Here is a 22,648-nt window from a genome sequence, read left to right as displayed (position 1 = left end):
AAAGAAGGTTCACAATACGGTTGGAATTTTTTGTTTTTTTTATACCACTAGCATACGGCCCACCTTACAGTAAGCGGTTACCGTAGCCTGTGAACGCCTGCAATACCAGAGGTATTCAGCGAGCGTTGCCGACCCTGAAGTAACCACTTTACCCTCCTTTTGAAGAACCCCATGCTGTAGTCTCTTGGGAGAAACTCGGCAGGGAGCTCATTCCATAACCTGAATGTTCGTGGGAGAAAACATCTCAGAAACCGCGTTGTACGCGGCCATCTAGGCTGTAGGGTATGAGGGTGAACTGAGTTAGTGGACGTGGGCATCATATTGAACAATTCCTCTGAGTACAGTCCGTTGTACAAGCGGTAGAACATGCAATGTGAAGTAAAATCTCTCCTAAGACTTAAGAATTCGATACCGTTTGTCTTGCATGTTACATGAGGTAGGGGCCGCCCTAGAGGGACGTATGTCGACCAAATAGGCGACGTGCTGAAGAAGGGCCAAATTAAAAGTACCCGTAACCGGCGAGCGTGTATGAAAAGATTGATGAATGTGGAAGAAGCGAAAGAGGTTTGTTTGTACCGAAGCATTTGGCGTTCCATTGTTTCTGCGCTACCCTAATGAGAGACAAGCGTGACAGATATGTATATATGTATGTATGTATATTGAGCACGTTATTAGTCTATGGTTCAGAAAAAGTAATATAATCGTGTAAGATGGCCTTAAAGCAGTTTTGAGGCAAAGGTGAATGCATAACTTTATCTTTGGCACAACTAGTAGCTCTTGTACTTTATCGTGTTACAATACCAATGTCATAAACTGATAAGTGGATTAAAAAAAAACGGTTGCATTAAAAAAAAAATGTAACACACTGAACTGATAATGTATCAATAGACATTTTTGTAGAGTGAATAATATGAAATTAGTAAAACAAACTGTATTACCAAATCGTTTGACAATCGACATTGAAAACCGATAATGAACACGGATTTACGGATCAAATTTTTAATTACAAAATAATTCAAGGTGTGCTGTTGGTAGGCATGGGTAGTATCTTAGATTATGAAGTAGATATTACGTAGTCTATGGGTGATATGGATACCTAGCCAATATCTATACACTGGGTTTTTTTTTTTTGATGGGTGAAAATGGTATGGTAACTCCGCCTACGCTAACGGTATACGCTGGCGGGACACCAGTGAGGGATGATAGGCGACGATGAAAGCAGGTCACTTAGACCATCGTGATGAATTCCACTAGAATTAACCACAATGGTTTCTAGGGAGAACCGCGTGGAGGGCGACCTGATAGGGTGTATTGCTAGCAATGGGTCAGTTAGACCCCATTAACTATCCCTTTCCCCTGCATTTATAATATTAATAAGATTTATCTAATTGCCCTGTGGTCCCGGCACAGTATGGACCACCCCTTCCTCTCTAGTGTGTACCGTAAGAGGTCACTAAGAGAATTTAATATTCGAGTCGATGGGCAGCAGCGGGAGAGAGGGATCTTAAAACATCACCAAAACCCTAACTGCAATTGTTAATTGCTTTTTTTTTACAACACAGGCGGCAAACGAGCACGCGGCTCACCTGATGGTAAGTGACTACCGCCGCCCATGATCACCCACAACACCAGCGGCATTGCAGGTGTGCTGCCGGCCTTTTAAAAAGGCCATACAAATTAACATAGCACGCGCGGGATTATCAATCCATTTAATAAATCACCCCTATAGTACGTAATGTAACGCCTTTACATTGAAGGGTAGACAGAAATGACTAGAACAGTAATAGCGATAGAAAATTACGCAATTAGTCGATTACAAGCCAACCGACACCGTTATGGCACGCTTCATAGTTCACCCGCAGGCGCACACGCGCCGCCGCGCTCTAATGATGGGCTAATGAAAAGGGTTGTTTTGCCCGTAGTAGCCACGTTTAGAAGGCGAGTTGGCAACCGCAGTTAGGCTTTTAGAGATGTTTTAAGAGGGACGCTGCTGCCCATCCCTCGCCCTCCTTTAGCGCCTCTTACAACACTCACGGGAAAGGAAGGAATGGCCCATTTTGCGCCGGGGCACACACGGCAACGACCATTTGTCACCAATAGAAAGCTACATTAACAGAGCATAAATATAACATAGTATATATTTATTCAACTAAGAATGACAACCAAACTGACGGTGTATAAAAAATTCATAGGGCACGTTAAGTGAAAAATTAATGGGATATAAAGTGTGCGCGCCGCCAGTGGAGCGCACGCGCGGCCGCCGGACCGGCGCGGGCGCATTACAATAATTAACATTTGCGCGAACCAGTCCGCGTGCACTCATCGGGTAACTGTACTGTAACCGACTACGGGGCCTGTCTGTTTGTTTGTACTATACTAACAAGGCGGCTAGCCACTCTAACATATTATTAGAGTACAAGTAAGGAAAACAAACCATTTGAAATACTAATCGTATCCTTACTAACTTCAAAAATCAAGAGTAAAACGCGCTGACAGTATTGGCAAACTTAGTAGGATAACGTAGCGTGTGTTTTACAAAGCGTGTGGAACGTACACACAAAATCGAAAGAAGAAATATGTAGGTATTTGGGTCATTCAAATGACCTATGTTATGCTATATTTTGTTAGATTTTTTTTATGCAACTTAGAACGGCAAACAAGCTGACGGCCCACCTGATGGAAAGTGATAACCGTCGCAAAGACATGAACGCTCGCGATACCCTTCATGCGCTGCCATTTATGAGGTGCCTTTGTCCTTTATTAACTGATTTAAATATTTAGTTGTAAACCGATCTGAAATTCACTTTTATTTTTAAAAAGATATATTTTCAGATTAATCCCTTGGAAATTACATCAAAATTGTTTCTATGGTTTTGTTACGATTGGAGTTTTATCTTACTTAATCTGTGGTAGTTATATTTTTCTTAGTATCTTCGAATAAATAATACTAAAAGTTCATATTTGTCAAACAGTTCATTTCAATATTGGCGTGGGACTGCAGGTCAATGCACTGTTCTGTATGTTTGTTTCTCACTGGAGCGGTCAGCCGCGATACATTCTCGTTTACTAGGTACTTGCTACCTTGCCTACTCCACTCGGTGCAAAGTTATATGTTTCACTATTTGGTAGCATAGCTACTACCCGTATAGTATTTATGTACTTCGATTTCGCTCGGGTGTTTCAATTCTTCGACTTTTTTATGAGATGAATGGAATACCAACCCCTACTAACAGGGGCAAAGGGGATTATTAGTAATTAGGTATAGTCCCTTGTGGTCCCGGCATAGAATAGGCCACCCCTTCCTTTCCCATGGGTGTCGTAAGAGACGACTAAGGGAGGGCATGGGGAGCAGCATCCCTCTTAAAACATCTCCAAGAGCTAACTGCGGTTGCCAATCCATCTGCCAAGCGTAGCTACTACTGACAAAACCCCCCCTAGGAAGAGGCTTATTTTCAGCAGTGGACAGTTAAAAGCTGATATAATGGTGATGATAATGAAGTGTAGCGAACCAATTGCTATCAATATAACTCATAAGACTGTGGGGGTAAAGGGATTGTTAGTAATGGAGACTGAGAATCCCATTGCTAGCAATATACCCAACCAGGTCGACCTCCTCGCGATCCCCCCTGGAAACTATCATGGTTAATTCCTGATGAATTCATCATGATGGGCTAACTGACCTGCTTTCATCCTCATAAAGCGTGAGCGTATACCGACAGTGCAGGCGGGGTTACCATTTAATTTTCGCCCATTAAAAATACCAATAAACAACGAGATACTTGTAGAGATAGGCACATTCGGATGAAAATATTTGAATTTAGAACGTAGAATCGTAGAAGCTCCTTCTTTTCGAAATCGGTTGTAAAGATAAAAAACGCGGAAACTGTAATGCTTTTTTTTAATTAATCAATTATACAATATCTGTACATGGTACATTTATAATATTAATTGAATGTTTAATAATCTAATATTGCTTGCAATTATATGCAATATGGCCGTTATCTTGCGTCGTTACTGATAACCCGCGGGCCACTCCTTCATATTACGTATGCGTCGAGGTATTCCAATGGCATCACAGAGTTAGCAATCACTACGTTATTGTATTCCAAAATTTTGGCAGGGAATGGTGACATAGCTTCATACAATTTTTTTTAACAAAAATCTATGTTACCATATGTAAATGTAAACTTAGTTTTTATAATTCTATTACCAGTCCGTCAGTACGTAGTACTATATAGTACATCTATTGTCCGGCCAGAATGTCCCTTCATGTCTGACTTATCTTCCCACGGTTTCAAAGTTCGAACTGAGCAAAATCACGGAACAACATCTTTATTGGGCAGCTATAATAAAACAAGCCATACGTTAGCCGCGCATGCGTGCGTATAACGGCTATTAATTTTTAACATTTAAATTGTTAAGCTAAGACTAATTGAGATACAGCTATAGTGTTTTTTTTAACGGCCCACCTGATGGACAGTGGTAACTGTCGCCTATAGACAAGAACAGCACGATGAATATAAGAGAATCTTAAATTATTTACATAGAGCATCAACGTGTCAACATTTCGTCTGCTAATTTGATATTTGACTGACGAAAAATTTCTTAAAATGAAAACAAAAAGCGCGAAGTAGTATATGTATATAATGTACTGTCGAAGCAAGTACAACAAACTTTTACCAGAGGGAGACTTTGTACAAAAGTCGATTGCTTGGATACCTCTGTCCTATTCGTGTTTCAATCGTGAAGCAGTTGTGTTTGCATGGCTGTGTTTCGGTTTGAAGGGTGGGATATGGCAGTGAATTTACACGGTACAGAGGAATAACACCTGAGTCCTCAGGAATGGCAACGCATGGGGGGTATCATGAGCGAAACAGTATACTCTGTTATGTCCATGGCACTGCTCATGTCTATAGGTGACGGTTACCACGTTCCATCAGGTGGACCGTCAGCTTGTTTGCAATTCTAAGTTGTATAAAAAAAACGCACTTTTATCAGTGTTGCGAGTGCAAAAATTTCCCACAAAAGGTAGATTTTTAAATTAAAATTTTGAACTATTATTTCCTATCATTATTATCATATCATATCACAGGTGTAAGGTGTTTTTGCCAGTAGTTGCCACGCTTGGCAGACAGATAAACAACCGCAGTTAGGCTTTGGTGATGTTTTTAGAGAGTTGCTACTGCCCATCCTTGGACCATTCAGTTTTATTAGTCATATATATATATATATACATATAAATTAGGTGTTATTTTGCGGACATCAATACTAGTTGATTAGTTGGTTTGCTTAATTCCACTAATATTTAAACAACATTTAATGAACCAGTAAGTGAGGTAGTGTGACAAACTAAACCAAGGTCATCAATATGCAATATTCTCATCACGACGCTACGAGCGAGTTGGCAACAAATCTACAAGCATATAAGGCAAGTAAGAAAAGTGAACAGCGCAGCGTCACGCTCATGTAAGCAAATGATGCATCGGGTGAGATCATCGACTGATCCGGACCGCTTGACATCAGCGCTGCAGCGGCTCGTCGCCGACAAACAACGCCCTCTAACTCTAAGGGCGAATTTACTTTTTTTTTTAACTAGACGTTTGTTTTGGATGCAAATTCTTTAGTCATTAAACATTTTGAAATATGAATATTATGAAAAACTTAACAGTTACTCCTTTCAAATTATTATGTACAATGTTTGTAAGGCTGGGTCACATTGTCCTAAGGTCTGACGTGTTTAGGTTAGATTACGTCAACGATCCCAAGGGATGATAATGTACGTAGCGTAGATTGAAAATGCTATCCTTAATCTCTGGCAAAGCACGAGTAATTTAAAAATGTAGATAAGCTAAATAAATTACTCTGTGCACAAATATTTCCATTGAATGACATTCCACAGATAAAAACAAATTATTGTTTGTTACACTAGATTATAACATCACTGCAAACGGTCGACAAATGCGTTTGCAATTATAATTTTGTCTGATATACTTAGATTATATAGATAGAGTATCTCCATACAGTGCTTCGCTAATAATCAAATATTGTATCCCACAAAAACTGATTCTATTTGTAATAAACCCAGTTATGTTGATTTAAAAACTAAACTAGTAATACGATTTGATAGAACGTCTATGGGTCCAATCTGTAAGTATACAATTTCAGTTAAAAAAGATTTTCAACATCGGTTTAGAACTGACGGAGTTTTTTTTTTTATACTACTTAGAATGACAAGCAAGCTGACGGCCCACCTATTAGAATCACCATATTGTACATTTATTACTAAGTACATGGGAGACATTATATTGTACGGTTTCATTGAAACAAAATCGATACAGAATTCTTACAAATATACATTTGAAATAACATAATAAACAGTACATAATGATTTTTTTTTATACCACTGAGGTGACAAACACGCGTACGGCCCACCTGATGGTAAGCGGTTACCGTAGCCTATGAACATCTGCAATACCAGAGATATTACGCGCGCGTTGCCGACTCTGAAGAAACCTCTTTACCCCCCTTTTGAAGAACCCCATGCTGTAGTCTCTTGGGAAAACCTCGATTGATGCTTATATTTACTTAACACTTAGATTTGTACCTAAGTACAGACATAAAATATGTTTATTGTTTTTTAAATTGTTGAAAATGTCTGCCAATTTAAATTTTTAATCTGAACTGGAAAATTTTTAATTCAATTACTTGCAACACTGAAAAAAAAAGTGCCCATTGCTTAGTACTTTTGTTTTAATTTAAAAAAAAAATGTGTACAATTTAGCGGACTAAATTTTGATCTGTTTTCTCTCTCTTTTCTCTCCTCGATACTCTATCTATATGTATAATCTAAGCAGAGATATACTACTTATTATTTCTTTAGTTATTATTTATTTATTTATTCATTAGTACAAATATGTATACATGGCGGACTTAATGCTAGAAGCATTCTCTCCCAGTCAACCGTAGGGAAGTGGCAGAATACACGAATGCGGTACTAGTAATTATTGATATACATACATACTAAAATTACATTTACAAAATTATGGTATGACAGAGATGACAGTACAATTAGGTCACCTTTTAAATTAACAATGTGAACTTATATTACACGTTATCAAAAAAAAATTTTTTTTTTTTTATTTCGCGTCTACGATATTTTTTTTTTCTTATAGACAGAAGTGGAAATAGACAAATTATAATAAGTAGACGTAATGACGGAAGTTGAACCAGTAAGATCGCGGACCGGATGCCGGAAGAAAGTTGATTTTTTATTTTACATAATGGGTCCGATACTGGGACGTCATTTCACTAAACCTATGTTTATGATAAAAATTTCAATTTGATATCGCTACCAAATTCAAAGACTAATATGAACTAAATTTCTAATAGATTTACGTTTAAATTATTTTAAATATGATTTATGATGATTCATATAACAGTAATTTCACAAAACTATTAAACGAAAATGTTAGGTTAATTGATAGGTTTAGAGAAATAGCGTCTTAGTATCGATTCCAATGTGACGTAAATAATTTTAAACAATAAGCAATGAGAACTACTGCAATTTTGTATAAATAGGTATCGGTTAATGAAAAAAAAAAAAACTGTATGTGTGTAGTTCCTTGGCTTCGCCAACAGATCACGAACACAAAGCTAGTTTATTGCTCTGATAATTTTTACAATACTTGTACACCTTTTATTATCTTAATATTAAAACTGTCTAGTGACACTGTACAAAAATGTAAACATTATCAATCGTCTACATTGCAAATAATTTCTATTTTTAGCGAACCAAATGTGCCAGCCGCCTGTGTACACTTCGCGCCAAAACCTGTTTCTGATGGGCCACAGATAAAAAAAAAAGGTAAATAAAAAAACGTCAACGAATTTTATCTTTGCCTCTTTGTCTCGAGCGCCGAATAGATTTGAATTTAGAATAACGACCGGCGACCGGCTTCCCGAACTGGTTTTGCGTGCCGTATTTGGAAGCTATTATTATAATAAAAATTGTAGTTTATTTTGTCATTCATTATAAAACTATAGATGGGTAGGTGCTGGCTTGGCCGAACGTGTGACTTTCTTTAGGTAGGCAGATTGAGGTCAATAAATACATTTCTATTCTGAAGTTTTTAATTTTTTTTTGTAGTGTCAATTTATTTATGCTACGTGTAGGGTTACCATACATCCCAATCTTTCCCGTTTTTCGCCTTCTATCCGGATTCGTCCGGTTTTTGTATGTCCGGATTTTTTTATGTTTAAAATAATTTAAAAATTAAGCCCCTTATTCATAAAATCGGCAAACCTCTTATAAACCAATTTTAAATATTCAATAGTTTTCTCCTTCGAGTTAAGTTCCAAATTTGATAGGAAGTGATAAAACAGTGTAACAGTTAAAGTAGGTTTCAATTTTATTTCAATTGTGATAGAACGATAACAGTTGGACATATAGTGTCGCCAAGTTTTTTGTAGTTACTGATATTTCCTTCAATATTGTACAACATACTTTTGTTCTATCACCAATAGTTTCCGCAGCGCACGCGACCAAAGATATTTTATAGCATTTTTTTTACACCTCGAGTTACGTTACTAAAGTTTTAGTAAGGATCCCTAATCTTTTCTAGCAATAAATATAGCCTATGTTACTCAGGATGAATGTAGCTTTCTAATGGTGAAAGAATTTTTAAAATCGGCAAAGTAGTTTTTGAGTTTATTCATTACAAACATACTATCTATCTATCCTATTTAAGAGCTGCGCTCTTGTCGGTGGAGCTCTTGCCACTCAATACGATTGTCAGCGAGTCTCTTCACCTCTTGATACGACACGACATGCATACACACAAAAATACAAATCTTTCCTCTTTATAATATAAGTGTAGATGTAAAGAATAGACAAAAATAAAGCATAACGAATGCAAAGGGCGGCGCAGTTCCGAGCGGAGCGGACATACTGCTTACCGTTAATTACCGTCCGACCTTCCAGTCAGTATACAAGTGATAATTTACAACACGGGGCGCTTATCTACACGCGTACTTCAATACTACACTAGTGATACTCAGAGTGACCTATATTTTACAATCCTTTCTTATTCAAATACTAGTGGCCCGCCCCGGCTTCGCACGGGTTCACATCACGTCACATCACATTAGAAACCTCTAAATTTACCAGTGTTCCTCTACTATATTTTTTACGGGTAAAAATGGTATGGTAACCCCGCCTGCGCTAACGGGATACGCTGGCGGAGCACCAGTGAAGGGTGATAGATGAGAATGAAAGCAGGCCAGTTAGCACATCATGATGAATTCATCAGGAGTTAACCATGTAAGTTTCCAGGGAGAACCGCGAGGAGGTCAACCTGGTTGAGTATATTGCTAGCAATAGGATTCTCAATCTCCATTACTAACAATCCCATTTCCCTCTGGCGACCGCAGTTAGACATTCACAGGTATTTTAAGAGGGACGCTGTTGCTCGTCCTTCAACCATTTTCTAAGCTACATAAAAAAAAAACTATTCCACTATCGTAAACCTATAGAAATTATGGGGTTATATTTTAAACCATTGAATAAAAAACACAGACAGTAATATTTCACAGTTCAAATTGGACTACGGCACACAATCAAATTGCTCAACGACAAAAATCTGAGAGACACGAGTCCTCGTGGGCTAAACAACAACGAGACTTCTCATTGCCCGCCAGGTGGTGTGGGCGGGCGAGGTAGGGGCCTCGGGGCATACCCCACTACCCCTTCAACTCCGGAAGCTACCACCTCCGAGTCACGAGGTTTTAAGCCGATATACCCGGATAGTCTGTGTATGCCGGCGTGGTATCTTTCTCCATCTTTCGATGAAGCAATTGGCGTCTCTTCTCTCTTGACATTGTATGTACTTTTTTTTTTAATAATATATAAACTTTTTAATATTGAAATGAAACAGAGCCCTCGTGGGCCAACAGGCTCGAGCAGACGACCGTCCCACGCTCCTAGATGGCGCCACAATCATTAAACGGTGTTTCACCGTGCGTGAATTTACTGGGTACAGAGGAATAACACCCGAGTCCGCAGGAATGGCAACGCATGGGGTGGTATCATGGGCGAAACAGTATACTCTGTTATTTCCACGGTACTGCTCATATCTATAGGCGACGGTTACCACTTTCCATCAGGTGTGCCGTCAGCTTGTTTGCCATTCTAAGTTGTATAAAAAAAAAAAGTACATACTCCTATCGACTGTGATTCAATTGTGTAAACTGCTCCATTGCAGTAGAGATAACGCTATCTTATCTAATTTTACACTTTAAACGTAACAATAATTTAATTTTATTAGTAAAAATATATAATATAACATTTTATTTTAATGTAATAATAACTACCAGCTTAACTTACACATAATTAGATCGTGAAAGCCTAAGTAGATTCGCGCTGATGTCACAGCAGCTCAAGATTAAGGGTCCTGAATGATTCCGAAACTAATCGAGCCTTTTCGATCAAATTACACATAAGTTAAACAGGTAGTTATTGGGATAAAAAATATTCGGTTAATTTTATAATACTTAGAATGGCGAACAAGCTGACGGCCCACCTGATGGGAAGTGGTAACCGTCGCCTATAGACATGAGCAGTACCGTGGACATAACAGAGTATACTGTTTCGCCCATGACACCCCCCGTGCGTTGCCATTCCTGAGGACTCAGGTGTTATTCCTCCGTACCCTGTAAATTCACGCCATATCCCACCGTTCTGGAGGCAGATGTGTAGACGGCATAATAAATCACACCTAACATGTATTATATAACTACTAAAATAAGCGCAGTCAATGAAAAATTACCAAAATACGCAATAGCGCTATAAAAATAGAAATTTATACATTTGCATATGCAAACATGCAAATGCATATCATCCGATGTCCAGTTATTATGTAGTATGCTATACAATGTATTTTGTCCTTAGAATAAAAAAAAAAATGTGACCAACCCATTGCCACTTCAGCTTACTTATCTCTCGAGCTATGTCGGTTACTTTGGTTCTTTTGCGGATATCCTCGTTTCGGATTCTATCACGCAAAGTGACTCCGAGTATAGCCTTCTCCATAGCTCACTTAATAACTTGAAACTCTTATACTTTATAATATAACAAACAAAAATATGTAAATGATAATTGTCTCTCGCGCGTTACTCGCTCGCGCCTCACGCATAACGCGATTAGAAAATCCAAGGTCACGCTCGCACCGCACATGCCTTCTACGGATTTAAATTTAAACATGGAATCACACGTTCCATTGTGGTTACGCGATAACGGACGGCCGTTGAAATTCGAATATCGTGCTCTAAACGACGGCACAGACAAGCGTCTAGGTATCGCGGGTTGGCGCGGGAATATTTTTTTTTTGATTCCTTTTTTTTACTAACGATTCGGTAATGTTATTTATGAGTTTTTTGTTTTATTACTTTTCTACAGATAAATAATGGACGATTAGATAATTTGTTACACACATATACCTAATAATTAATTATCTATGTGTTATTGCAACAAATCATTGCTGGTCACGATGAGCTTAAAACTAGTTCAAAAGTTGTAAAACTGGTTTTGTGGTTGTCTGCTGTATGGGACCGTGTCCTTCGACAGAAAAGATAACAAAAATAGATCACTCCTTGTTTTTTTTTTTTCTAAAGTGTAAGTAGACCTAAGAATAAGGAATTACATAGGCTGCCTCTTTTTCTCCTATGGTAATATTATTAGCAAAAAGAGGACGTGAGATATACTATCAGATATACTTTTTTTCTCGATTATAAAAAATGTTTGATATGTCAATTATTTGTCAATGACAAATTTTACATTACTAGATTATATATTGGACACAGTTTATGTAGAAAGTATGCGAGCGGGTTGCATCTGAATTTGGTAGGGTTATACGGCCGTGTAACATTTTCTATACACTAGTCTGCTATGAATTGACAATTTGATCACTCCTATTTCATTCCTTGTTCTTAGTAGACAGGTAAATATTATAAACACACTAACGAATGCGGTCAAAGTTACTCTGCTCTGTACAGGGCCATTTTCCTTATCAGAACAAAAACTATCGTATCTCTCAACTTGGAGCAAACAATGCATATTTCTTTTATCATATATACGTGGAACAGTTTCGAAGATTAGCGTGAACGAACATCTTGACACGGTATTTTCCAACCGACTTAAAAAAAGGAGGTTGTATTTTTTTACGTCAACAAACATCAGAACTCTGTCATTTATAATGCGGATTTGAAAAAATATTCTTTTTATCTGAAAGGAAACATGCACTTTCAGACTGGTTCTATAAAAACATAATCAAAAACGGTTAAAAAGTTTACTTTTTCAATCAAATATACTTACCAGAGAGAGAGATGCGAGAAACTATACCAAAGGGAGACTTTGTACAAGAGTCATTAGCTTGGCCACCTCTGTCCCATTCGTGTTTCAACCGTGAAGCAGTTATGTTTGCATGGCTGTGTTTCGGTTTGAAGGGTGGGATATGGCATGAATTTACTGGGTACAGAGGAATAACACCCGAGTCCTCAGGAATGGCAATGCATGGGGTGTATCATGCGCGAAACAGTATACTCTGTTATGTCCATGGTACTGCTCATGTCTATAGGCGACGGTTACCACTTTCCATCAGGTGGGCCGTCAGCTTGTTTGCCATTCTAAGTTGTATAAAAAAAAATTTATCGTTCACATCAGTGTAAACCTTTAATTCCAACTTTAGTGCCCCCCCCCCCCCACCCCGCGCGGACGGTCAAGGTCAACGGTGAAGGACAGTCGTGGGTTCAATCCCCGGCCGCGCCGGTTGAATCGCATGACCTGCAATTAACCTTGTTTCGAGTACTATACTGTCATAAACTAGTTAGTAAACGAATTGTCTTTCATGATGTCGTGGGTTCGATGCTCGAACAATACAAATATATGTATTAAAGAGTATTTGTTTACACTCCTTTAATCGGGTTTTTAACAATATGTTATTTTAACATTGCTTAGTTTAGTTTGCCATTTATGATATATCTAAATCTATGGAATGCCGAGGTTTTCCCAAGAGACTACAGCAGACTACTAGGGGGTAAAGAGGTTTCTTCAGGGTCGGCAACGCGCGCGTAATACCTCTGGTGTTGCAGATGTTCATAGGCTACGGTAACCGCTTACCATCAGGTGGGCCGTATGTTTGTTTGCCACCTCAGTGGTATAAAAAAACATTGGGTTCCTCTGGGCGTTAAAGATTTTTTTTTAATGGATGATAATGGAACGGTAACTCCGCCCGCGCTTAAACCGGCGGGGCACCAGTGAAGGATAATAGGTGAGGATAAAGCAGGTCAGTTAGCTCATCGTGACAAATATATCTGAAATTCAGCACGATGGTTTCCAGGGGGAACTGCGCGGAGATCCATCTGACTGGGTACATTGCCAGCAATGGGACAGGTGGTCCGCATTACTAACAATCCCTCCCCTCCCCCCGGTAAAAAAGTTTTTTTTCGATGGGTGAAAATGGAATGGTCTCGCCTGCGCTACCGGGATACGCTGGCGGAGCACCAATGAAGGGTGATAGATGAGAATGAAAACAGGCCAGTTAGCACATCATGATGAATTCATCAGGAATTAATCATGATAGTTTCCAGGGGGAATCGCGGGGAGGTCGACCCTGTTGGGTATATTGCTAGCAATGGGATTCTCAGTCTCCATTTTGTCTCCTACAACCAACAAAGGAGACAACCATATGATTTACAGTTTTTATTTTATCATTCCTTCTTTGTTACTCCTTGTTCTTAAATCCGGATGTAAAGCGAGCATAATTCTAAGGTAACTCGATCCGATGGCTACCTTAACGATCGAAAGCGGTACACAACTGGTGACCGATAAAAAAAATTGACTTTCTTAACTCTTTGGAGCAACGCCAAGTCAACATCGTAAGTCGACTGCACCACAATGAGCCACGATCACTTTCCAAACTGCATATTCACACAAAGATGGAGGTCAAACTAACAGTCGACTATCTGACCTTTCACGGATTATAAATTTTATTATACATTTGTAATGTTCAAAACAGATAATTACGTGTTGTTATTACACAATATTGTATATATTGTTGTGGGTTTATTCGTTAAAACGGGCTAACACAGGATTTAATTTTAAAGACGATTTATTACGAGAGACAATCTTCGAGAGCTTCTATTTTATTTTATACAACTTAGAATGGCAAACGAGCTGACGGCCCACCTGTTGTAAAGTGGTAACCGTCGCCTATAGACATGAGTAGTACTGCTTCACGGTTGAAACACGAATCGAACAGAGGTACCCAAGCAATCGACTTTTGTACACAGAATAGTGTGAGAGAGAGAGACCACAGAACAGAGAGCGTGCTGAAACTAAGATAGATAGATACTCTCTATTGTTCCCTCCATAAGATTACAATAGTAAACTTATTATAGACACAAACAATTACAAGGAAATATGATGACTTTGCGAAATATGTATGTGAATTTACTGGGTACAGAGGAATAACACCTGAGTCCTCAGGAATGGCAACGCATGGGGGTATCATGGGCGAAACAGTATACTCTGTTATGTCCATGGTACTGCTCATGTCTATAGGCGACGGTTACCACATTCCATCATTTGGACCGTCAGCTTGTTTGCCATTCTAAGTTGTATAAAAAAAAAGTTAGAAGGTAGCAAACATAAAAAAATACAAGCGAATTAAGAACCTCTTTATTTTTTTAAGTTGGTTGAAAATGCATAAAACACACTGATAAACGGGAGATATTTTTAAAATTATGTACACGGAGTCGTATGTATCATAGAGGTTCGCGTTCCACATTAACATTACATCTATTATCTATGACTTTTTCCAAGTCCATTGTACAAACGCGGCAAATTTAAAATTGGAAGACTTTAATCGCTTTTAAATTCGAATCAAACTCACTCGTTCAACTTTTTAAACAGGCAACGACAAACAATCCTGCGGCTATCTTTGAAACTAGTTTGTTATTGTGATCGTAAAGGAAGTCGAGGGGTTGGTTTTACGGGGAACAATACATATGCATCCACCCCGGCGCGGTTATATTTAGGTCATGACCGTAGAGCCAGTAAGGAGCGGAATTTTTTTGTAGCGTTGTTTATGTTATGACAACAAACACGACATGAAAAAAAAATACGTATGACTCAGTAGAGAATGACGAAAAAATAACGATTTCTTAGTATGTATGTATACACATTCGTGTTTCAACCGTGAAGCAGTTGTGTTTGCATGGCTGTGTTTCGGTTTGAAGGGTGCGATATGACAGTGAATTTACAGGGTACAGAGGAATAACACCTGAGTCCTCAGGAATGGCAACGCATGGGGGGTATCATGGGCGAAACAGTATACTCTGTTATGTCCATGGTACTGCTCATGTCTATAGGCGACGGTTACCACTTTCCATCAGGTGGGCCGTCAGCTTGTTTGCCATTCTAAGTTGTATAAAAAAACTATTTTGAATTAATTTCAATGGAAACAACTGAAAGTATATCTCTTAAGAGATATTAAAAATAGAAAACAGTTCTTAATTCCTTTCACGAATAAATCGAAGAGGCAATTTGGTGCATGACTTTGAATGTTAATTCCTTAAACAATTTTGCGGATCCATAAAAACAAGTAAACCCAGTAAAAAATACCGATCACGTACGCAGAGATGGCAGCACCGGCGCTGGTTAGGTTATTATCACGACGCGTGTTAGGGTTGCCACGGAAAGTTAATCTTTCGATGTAAAAGAAAAATAAACATTTAAACTTGTAGGCATCTTTTATTTAGCATAAAAAAAAAGTAAATTGTGTGTTGTATTTGTGTTGAAGACACAAAACACATACATTCTAATTAAAAATGACATGTTTTAAACGTGCATACATACATATCCGCCGCGCCTGTCTACCACCGGAGTAGGGCGGAACAATGGAACGCCAAATGCTCCGATTCATTCGACAAAATGTTTATATATAAAATTCTCGTGACACGGTGTTTGTTACCAAACTCCTCCGAAACGAAACGGCTTTACCGATTTTCATGAAATTTTGTGTACATATTGGGTAGGTCTGAGAATCGGCCAACATCTATTTTTCATACCCCTCAATGATAAGGGTGACCCACCCCTAAATATATTTTATTTAATTCTTTTGACATTTTTTTTATTTTTATTTTATTATGACTAAGCATCGAAAAATACTTCAAAGCAATAGCTTCAAATTTTTACCCTTTTACGATCAACCCCTATTTTTTAATAGCGATTTTTATATTTCTCAATACGTGGTAAAACAACGTTTACGGGGTCAGCTAGTGTTTATATAAAAATTTCATATGAAAATATTTTAATTCAGAAGTGAACAAAAATAAAGTCAAATCTTTTGATCTTTAATGTGTTTATTATAATTTGTACATGAACGTCACAAGGAGTTTTATATACCAGTTATTAATTGAACAAGAAGACTAAATAAATTTTTTTAGGGAAAAACTACAGTTTCTCGCTACCACAGGAGTAAACCCAATCAATTGTAAAAATAATCGTTAAAATCGACTCCGAATTGGCGACATAATCGTGTAACGGAGCGATAAAAACATAAAACCTAATAAAAGACCTCTTTAATTTTAAAATAGCTGAAAAAAGAACATAACATATTGACTAGAATTTGTTTTTATTGTTAGTTGCTGTAATAACTATGTGTGTAACAAAATAAATTCTTTTTCTCAAACATGCTTGGAAATGTGAGCATTATTTTGACAATCTTCTTAGAGATAAATCAAAATTGCCGTACTGGCCAGATACATGCGGGCAGCGGCCGGCAAAAGTTGTATGAAAATCCATATCTGTCGTGTTTTGCGGCCAGATAAATTACTATGTAAACTCATATCTGTCCTGTAATTTAAAAATGGAATGACCTTTTACTTCGAAACATGGCTACCAAGGAGGTAATTAATAAAAGGTTTAATTTAAATTTCGAACTGGCGTGCAAATAGAAAGCTGTTTATTGAAAAAAAAAAAACAAAGGAACATTGTGGCGCGTGAACAATTATTATTGTTCGTTATTCATCATTTAATTTAAAAAGTAAAATTGTGTTTTTGATTTCCGCGCATTGTTTGAGAAAAGTACTATACAAGCCTTGGCCACAACTAGGCATTGATGGACTCACGTATGTGTGCCTCGGCTATGCCTCGGCCCACATTTGCACCTTCGTCCATCAATGCCTCAGTTGCTGGCCGCTACAGTAATGTATTATTTTTAACCCGACCGTCTAGTACAGCAAGCATTTTCAGACGAGAGGAACTGGCAAATAATGAATATAATTACAAATCGTCGACAACCCTACCGCAGTCAGATTCGCACGTCACCGCGCACTGCTTTCCCCGCGCGCGTTGCATTCTGATGCGCGCGCGCAGGCCCCGCCGCACATATACGTATATTGACCTAGCTGGGACGCGGCGCGGTTCACTCGAACAGGTATACCGCGTTCACATCACTTTCACAAACTAATCTATGTTTTTACAAGCGTCTCTTTAGCTGCCCACTTCTCTATGGTCTTAGTTATGCAACTTAGATAAAGAATATTTAAAAAAAAGATGTTTAAAAAACAAATCTTCGTTTACGTAGCTTTTTACACAAAAAAAGTAAATATGTATTTCTGTATTTCTTTATATCACAATGTACTAACTAACCTGCCTTCATCATCACCTATCATCATCTCTCTGGTGGCCCGCTAGCGTATATGCATAGCGTAGGCGGAGTTACCATTCCATTATCACCTATTAAAAAAAAATAGAGACATAGCTATATTTTTTTAATAGGTTTTATAGGTTAGTATTTAGGGTCGGCAAAGCGCGCGTCATACCCCTGGTATTGCAGGCGTTCATAGGCTACGGTAACCGCTTACCATCAGGCGGGCAGTATGCTTGCCACCTCAGTGGTATAAAAAAAAAGCTCAACGGTGGACAGTTAACGGGCGACATGATGATAAAACGTACGCAGAATAAATACAATGACGCCATCTTTTTAAGCCATATGTGAGTGATAACGTAAGCCGCTCCGCTCGGGGAGCGATGGTCCGCGTCTATTGAGAGAAATCCGTTCGTGGACAGGCGTGAATCATTTGGAATAAGTAATGAGGCATATTTGAAATAACGTTCATTGCCAAGGTCGCGCGGACACAGCGCTCGGGTTGACAATGTAATTTTTTTATTATTTCCAATCGAACGACCTTCACAGATACACGAAACGATTTGTCATACTGCACGAAGAGGATAAAATTAAAATTTTTTTATACAACTTAGAATGACAAACAAGCTGACGGCCCACCTGATGGAAAGTGGTAACCGTCACCTATAGACATAAGCAGTACCGTGAACATAACAGAGTATACTGTTTTGCTCATGATACCCCCCATGCGTTGCCATTCCTGAGGACTCAGGTGTTATTCCTTTGTACTCAGTAAATTCACGCCATATCCCATCCTGCAAACCGAAACACAGCCATGCAAACACAACTGCTTCACGGTTGAAACACGAATGGGACAGAGGTACCCAAGCAATCGACTTTTGTACAAAGTCTCCCTCTGGTAAATTATTCTGGTGAATTATGTAATAAGCTAGTCTGTATCACTAAACGAGTGATGATGGAATGGTAACCCCGCCTGCGCTATTGGTATACACCGGCGGGGCACCAGTGAGGGATGATAGGTGACGATGAAGCAGGCCAGTTGGTATATCGTGACTAATTCAGTAATAAATCAATCACGATGGTTTCCAACGGAAACCGTGTGATTTTTTTATTTTATCACCAGCGGCCCGTCCCGGCTTCGCACGGGTGGACATTTTTACAACATTTTAAAAAGTGGTTATTGTGACATAACGATAATAATTGGACATGTAGTGTCGCGAAGTTTTTTGTAGTTATTGATATTTCCTTCAATATTGTACAACATACTTTTGTTCTATCACCAATAGTTTCCGCAGCGCACGCGACCAAAGATATTTTATAGCATTGTTTTCACCTCGAGTTACGTTACTGAAGTTTTAGTAAGGATCCCTAATCTTTTCTAGCAATAAATATAGCCTATGTTACTCAGGGTGAATGTAGCTTTCTAATGGTGAAAGAATTTTTAAAATCGGCAAAGTAGTTTTTGAGTTTATTCATTACAAACATACTATCTATCTATCCTATTTAAGAGCTGCGCTCTTGTCGGTGGAGCTCTCGCCACTCACTACGATTGTCAGCGAGTCCCCTCACCTCTTGATATGACACGACATGCATGCACACAAAAATACAAATCTTTCCTCTTTATAATATTAGTGTAGATTCCTGCTATTTAATTCCTTGTTCTTGATCGTAATATATCCAAAATCTGTGATCATATCAAGTTTGATGTAAACATCAATGTAGACTCGCCCTCTGCCGTGTACACTGATGCCTCGCTAGTTTTTCTCGTGAACCCGGAACCACAGATAACACAAGTAACATACTGGCACGTCGTATCTATTCTATAATCTAATTTCAAAAGCAACTCGGCGGATTTTAAGAATTCTTTCACCTATAGAGAGTTACGTTATCAGTGTGTAAAATGTACCCTTAGAATAGCTAATATATCCATAGAAATGCTTCGAGAAAAACAGGTCAACGTTTTCATACAATTTTGCGTGATAAATAGTTACCTTTATGACTTCTATATTTATTTTATCTTATAAATTCTGCATCTTTCTAAAGCATTAATACTCATTTATTAAATAATACGTCAAAATACATTTTATGCGTAAGTATATAGAACACTGATAAAAAAAAACGAGTCAGCTAATTTGACAATCAGCTGACAAAAAGTTGACCCGTTTTTTAAACTCGATGCTCTCTTTACACAATCTAAGCATGGGCCATATATTATCAACGACAAAAACTTTGATACCCCATCAAAAATAAGAATAATGTAAAGCCATCATCAGGCTTTAACTGTCCACTGCTAAAAATAAACTTTCCCCATATGAGAAGAGATTCGCCTGTTGTTGCCTGTTGCCACGCTTGGCAGGCGAGCTGGCGACAGCAGTTAGGCTTTGGAGATGTATTAAAAGAGACGCTGCTGCCCATCCCTTGCTCTCTCTTTGTCGCCTCTTACAACACCCATGGGAAAGGAAGCGGTGGCGTATTCTGTGTTGGGACCATACGGCGAATGTAAGCCAAGGTACCAAAAACATGCCTATTAAAGCTGATATAAGTTGCTAGCTTATCATTCTTCTTTTGTCTTATAAATTGAGTAAAACTACTTTACTGTCCCATTTTTAAAACTCGAAATGTTTGCAAATAATATTTAACCGCCAACACAAAATATTCTACACTTATAATAAATCTGTAGAGAGGTCAATTCTGTACATGAAATATATTTACAAAATAACTATCACGCGGTGATTAGTGATCGATACTGATGCCAAAAATGCAATCAGTAAAATTTTTGTATGTTCGTTATAGAAACAAAAACTACTCAACGGATTTTAACGAAACTCGGTACAATTATTCTTCATACTCCTGGGCAGGTTAGAGTATACTTTTCATCACGCTACGATCAATAGGAGCGGAGCGGTGAAGGGAAATGTTAAAAATTTCCACCCGTGCGACGCCGCGACGGGCCGCTAGTATAAAATACGAGTAAAATCATATAGCGAACCAAACTTCTTTAATTGCTAAATTAATGAACAGACATTACACAAGTTTATTCTTATTTCTATAATGAGACGAGATGACGTTCAAAGTAGAACAGTCGTTTGTTTCCCGCGTTTTTGTGACAATAGGAAGTGTCTGGGCCAATTCGCACGCTTCCAGTTTCACTTTTGACTTTTGAACCGCCCGCGTTACTTTGTATTTGTCTATGGTTTAATAAAAGTTTCAATTTTACGACGATAGGTAACATTTTGTTTAGTAAATAATTTAATACTTGTAATATAATAGATTAAAAAAAAAAATTTGTTTATGACTTAAAAATTATTGTTTTTAATTTTAATTATCAGCAATCAACGTACCGTACCTATTTTCGGTACATTCTTTTAAAATTATCAATTATTTCTTTTTTTTTTATGATACATATCGTTTAATACAGTAGTTTATCTTATCTTTATTTCGCTTCGTTTTTTTTTTTTTTTTTAGTACGTTTGTTCCGTTTGGATTTCGCTTCGTCTTCTAATGTCAAATTATTTTTTGCCGCACCTCGCACCTATCAGACCCTTCCTGTCGGGTCGACCTCCACGCGGATTTCGTAGAAACCATTGTGATTAGTACATATGTAATTTATCACGATGGTCTAACTGACCTGCTTTCATCCTCACCTATCATCTCTCACTGGTGCCCCGCCAGCGTATAACGACAGTGCAGGCGGGGTTACTATTCCATTTTTACTTATAAAGTACTGGCTATATAGAAAAAATGCGCGCTTTGCTTTATAAAAAAAAAAAAATAACGTACTACTAAGCGCTAGTCGACAGTTGGTAGACCATAGTTATTTTTAGAAGGTTTTTTGACATTTGTCACCCCATAATTACTTAATAGAAGAGACAAACAGAGACAGATAGAGTGAGTGAAGAGAGAATACAGATGTGACATTATTTAAACCATTTGTAATAAATAATAAATAACATTATAATAACAATTATTTTGAATCAATATTTTCAATTCAATAATGCTTATTTTTATAATATTTTAAACTTAGAAGGTGCCTAGAATGATTAGTGCATTCTTTATCTAATCATCACTATCACAAGGTCACGTTGATTTTATAAAAAATAAAAAAAAAAAAAAAAAAAAAAAAAAAAAATTAAAAAGGCAAAGGCAACGCGCACGTGACACCCCTGGCGTATCGTGCGTCTTTAGACTATGATAAGCGGATAACGGCTGGTCGTATGCTTTGCCTAGTATAAATACATAAAACAGCCTGTCATATTTAATTAGCTGTAAAATTCTAAAATATGACATCATTGACAATTTTATCACATACTTATACAGTCGTTGGTTATTTCCTAATCAAAATAACAGGATGTCCAACAAATATGTATAGGTACACGTAAACATATGCATCTAATGGCCCGATTTCGCAACGCATCCAACCAAACGCAAATTCTTATTATACCATACAACGTAAAAACCGAGCAATACTTTTTTTTTTGCACTAAAATGCAGGCACAAACGTTTGCTGTCGCAACTCTGCGATTCCGCCAAAATTTGAATTTCGAATTATTATTTTTTTCACTTGTCACATACACTGCTTCCGAATCACCTTCAGCACCATAGACACAGACCGTTGACACTTTGTTTGTAAGCGCGAAACGTACTCACGCGCTGAGCGTCGACCGCTGACTGGAAATGATGACGTACTCATAATACCATGTATGGATAAATTCCGCCATTCGTGATGATAATTTTGGGGTTACGTATGACTAAAAACAAACCGTTTTAATTAGCAACTGTTGCGCTTGCTTGTTCTTACCGACAAAGTCCTGTAGTGTCTTAATTACATTGTATTTTTTATGATACATACACGATATTCTCATTAAAAGAAAGGGCTTAGATATAGCAATCAAAAATTCATATTTAAAAAACGAATTTTACTTTTTTCTAATGATATTTTTTTC

General features: G+C 37.9%; 1 protein-coding gene across 5 annotated transcripts in view; it reads right to left on the bottom strand.

Moving 5' to 3' along the window:
• LOC113517173 (spectrin alpha chain, non-erythrocytic 1) overlaps positions 1–22,379 on the bottom strand; it is a 116,436-nt gene extending 94,057 nt beyond the window's left edge. For all 5 annotated transcript variants that reach the window (XM_052899539.1, XM_052899543.1, XM_052899548.1 and 2 more), the window contains exon 1: positions 22,152–22,379. The gene's annotated coding sequence lies outside the window, so the exon portion shown is untranslated. The remainder of the gene's footprint in view (positions 1–22,151) is intronic.
• Positions 22,380–22,648: the final 269 nt, after the last annotated feature.

Source organism: Galleria mellonella, unplaced genomic scaffold, assembly GCF_026898425.1.
Source record: "Galleria mellonella isolate WM207_F2 unplaced genomic scaffold, CSIRO_AGI_GalMel_v1 utg121, whole genome shotgun sequence".
Lineage (NCBI taxonomy): Eukaryota > Metazoa > Arthropoda > Insecta > Lepidoptera > Pyralidae > Galleria > Galleria mellonella.
The sequence above is the reverse complement of the archived record's forward strand: the minus strand, read 5'-3'. Positions and strand labels throughout refer to the sequence as shown.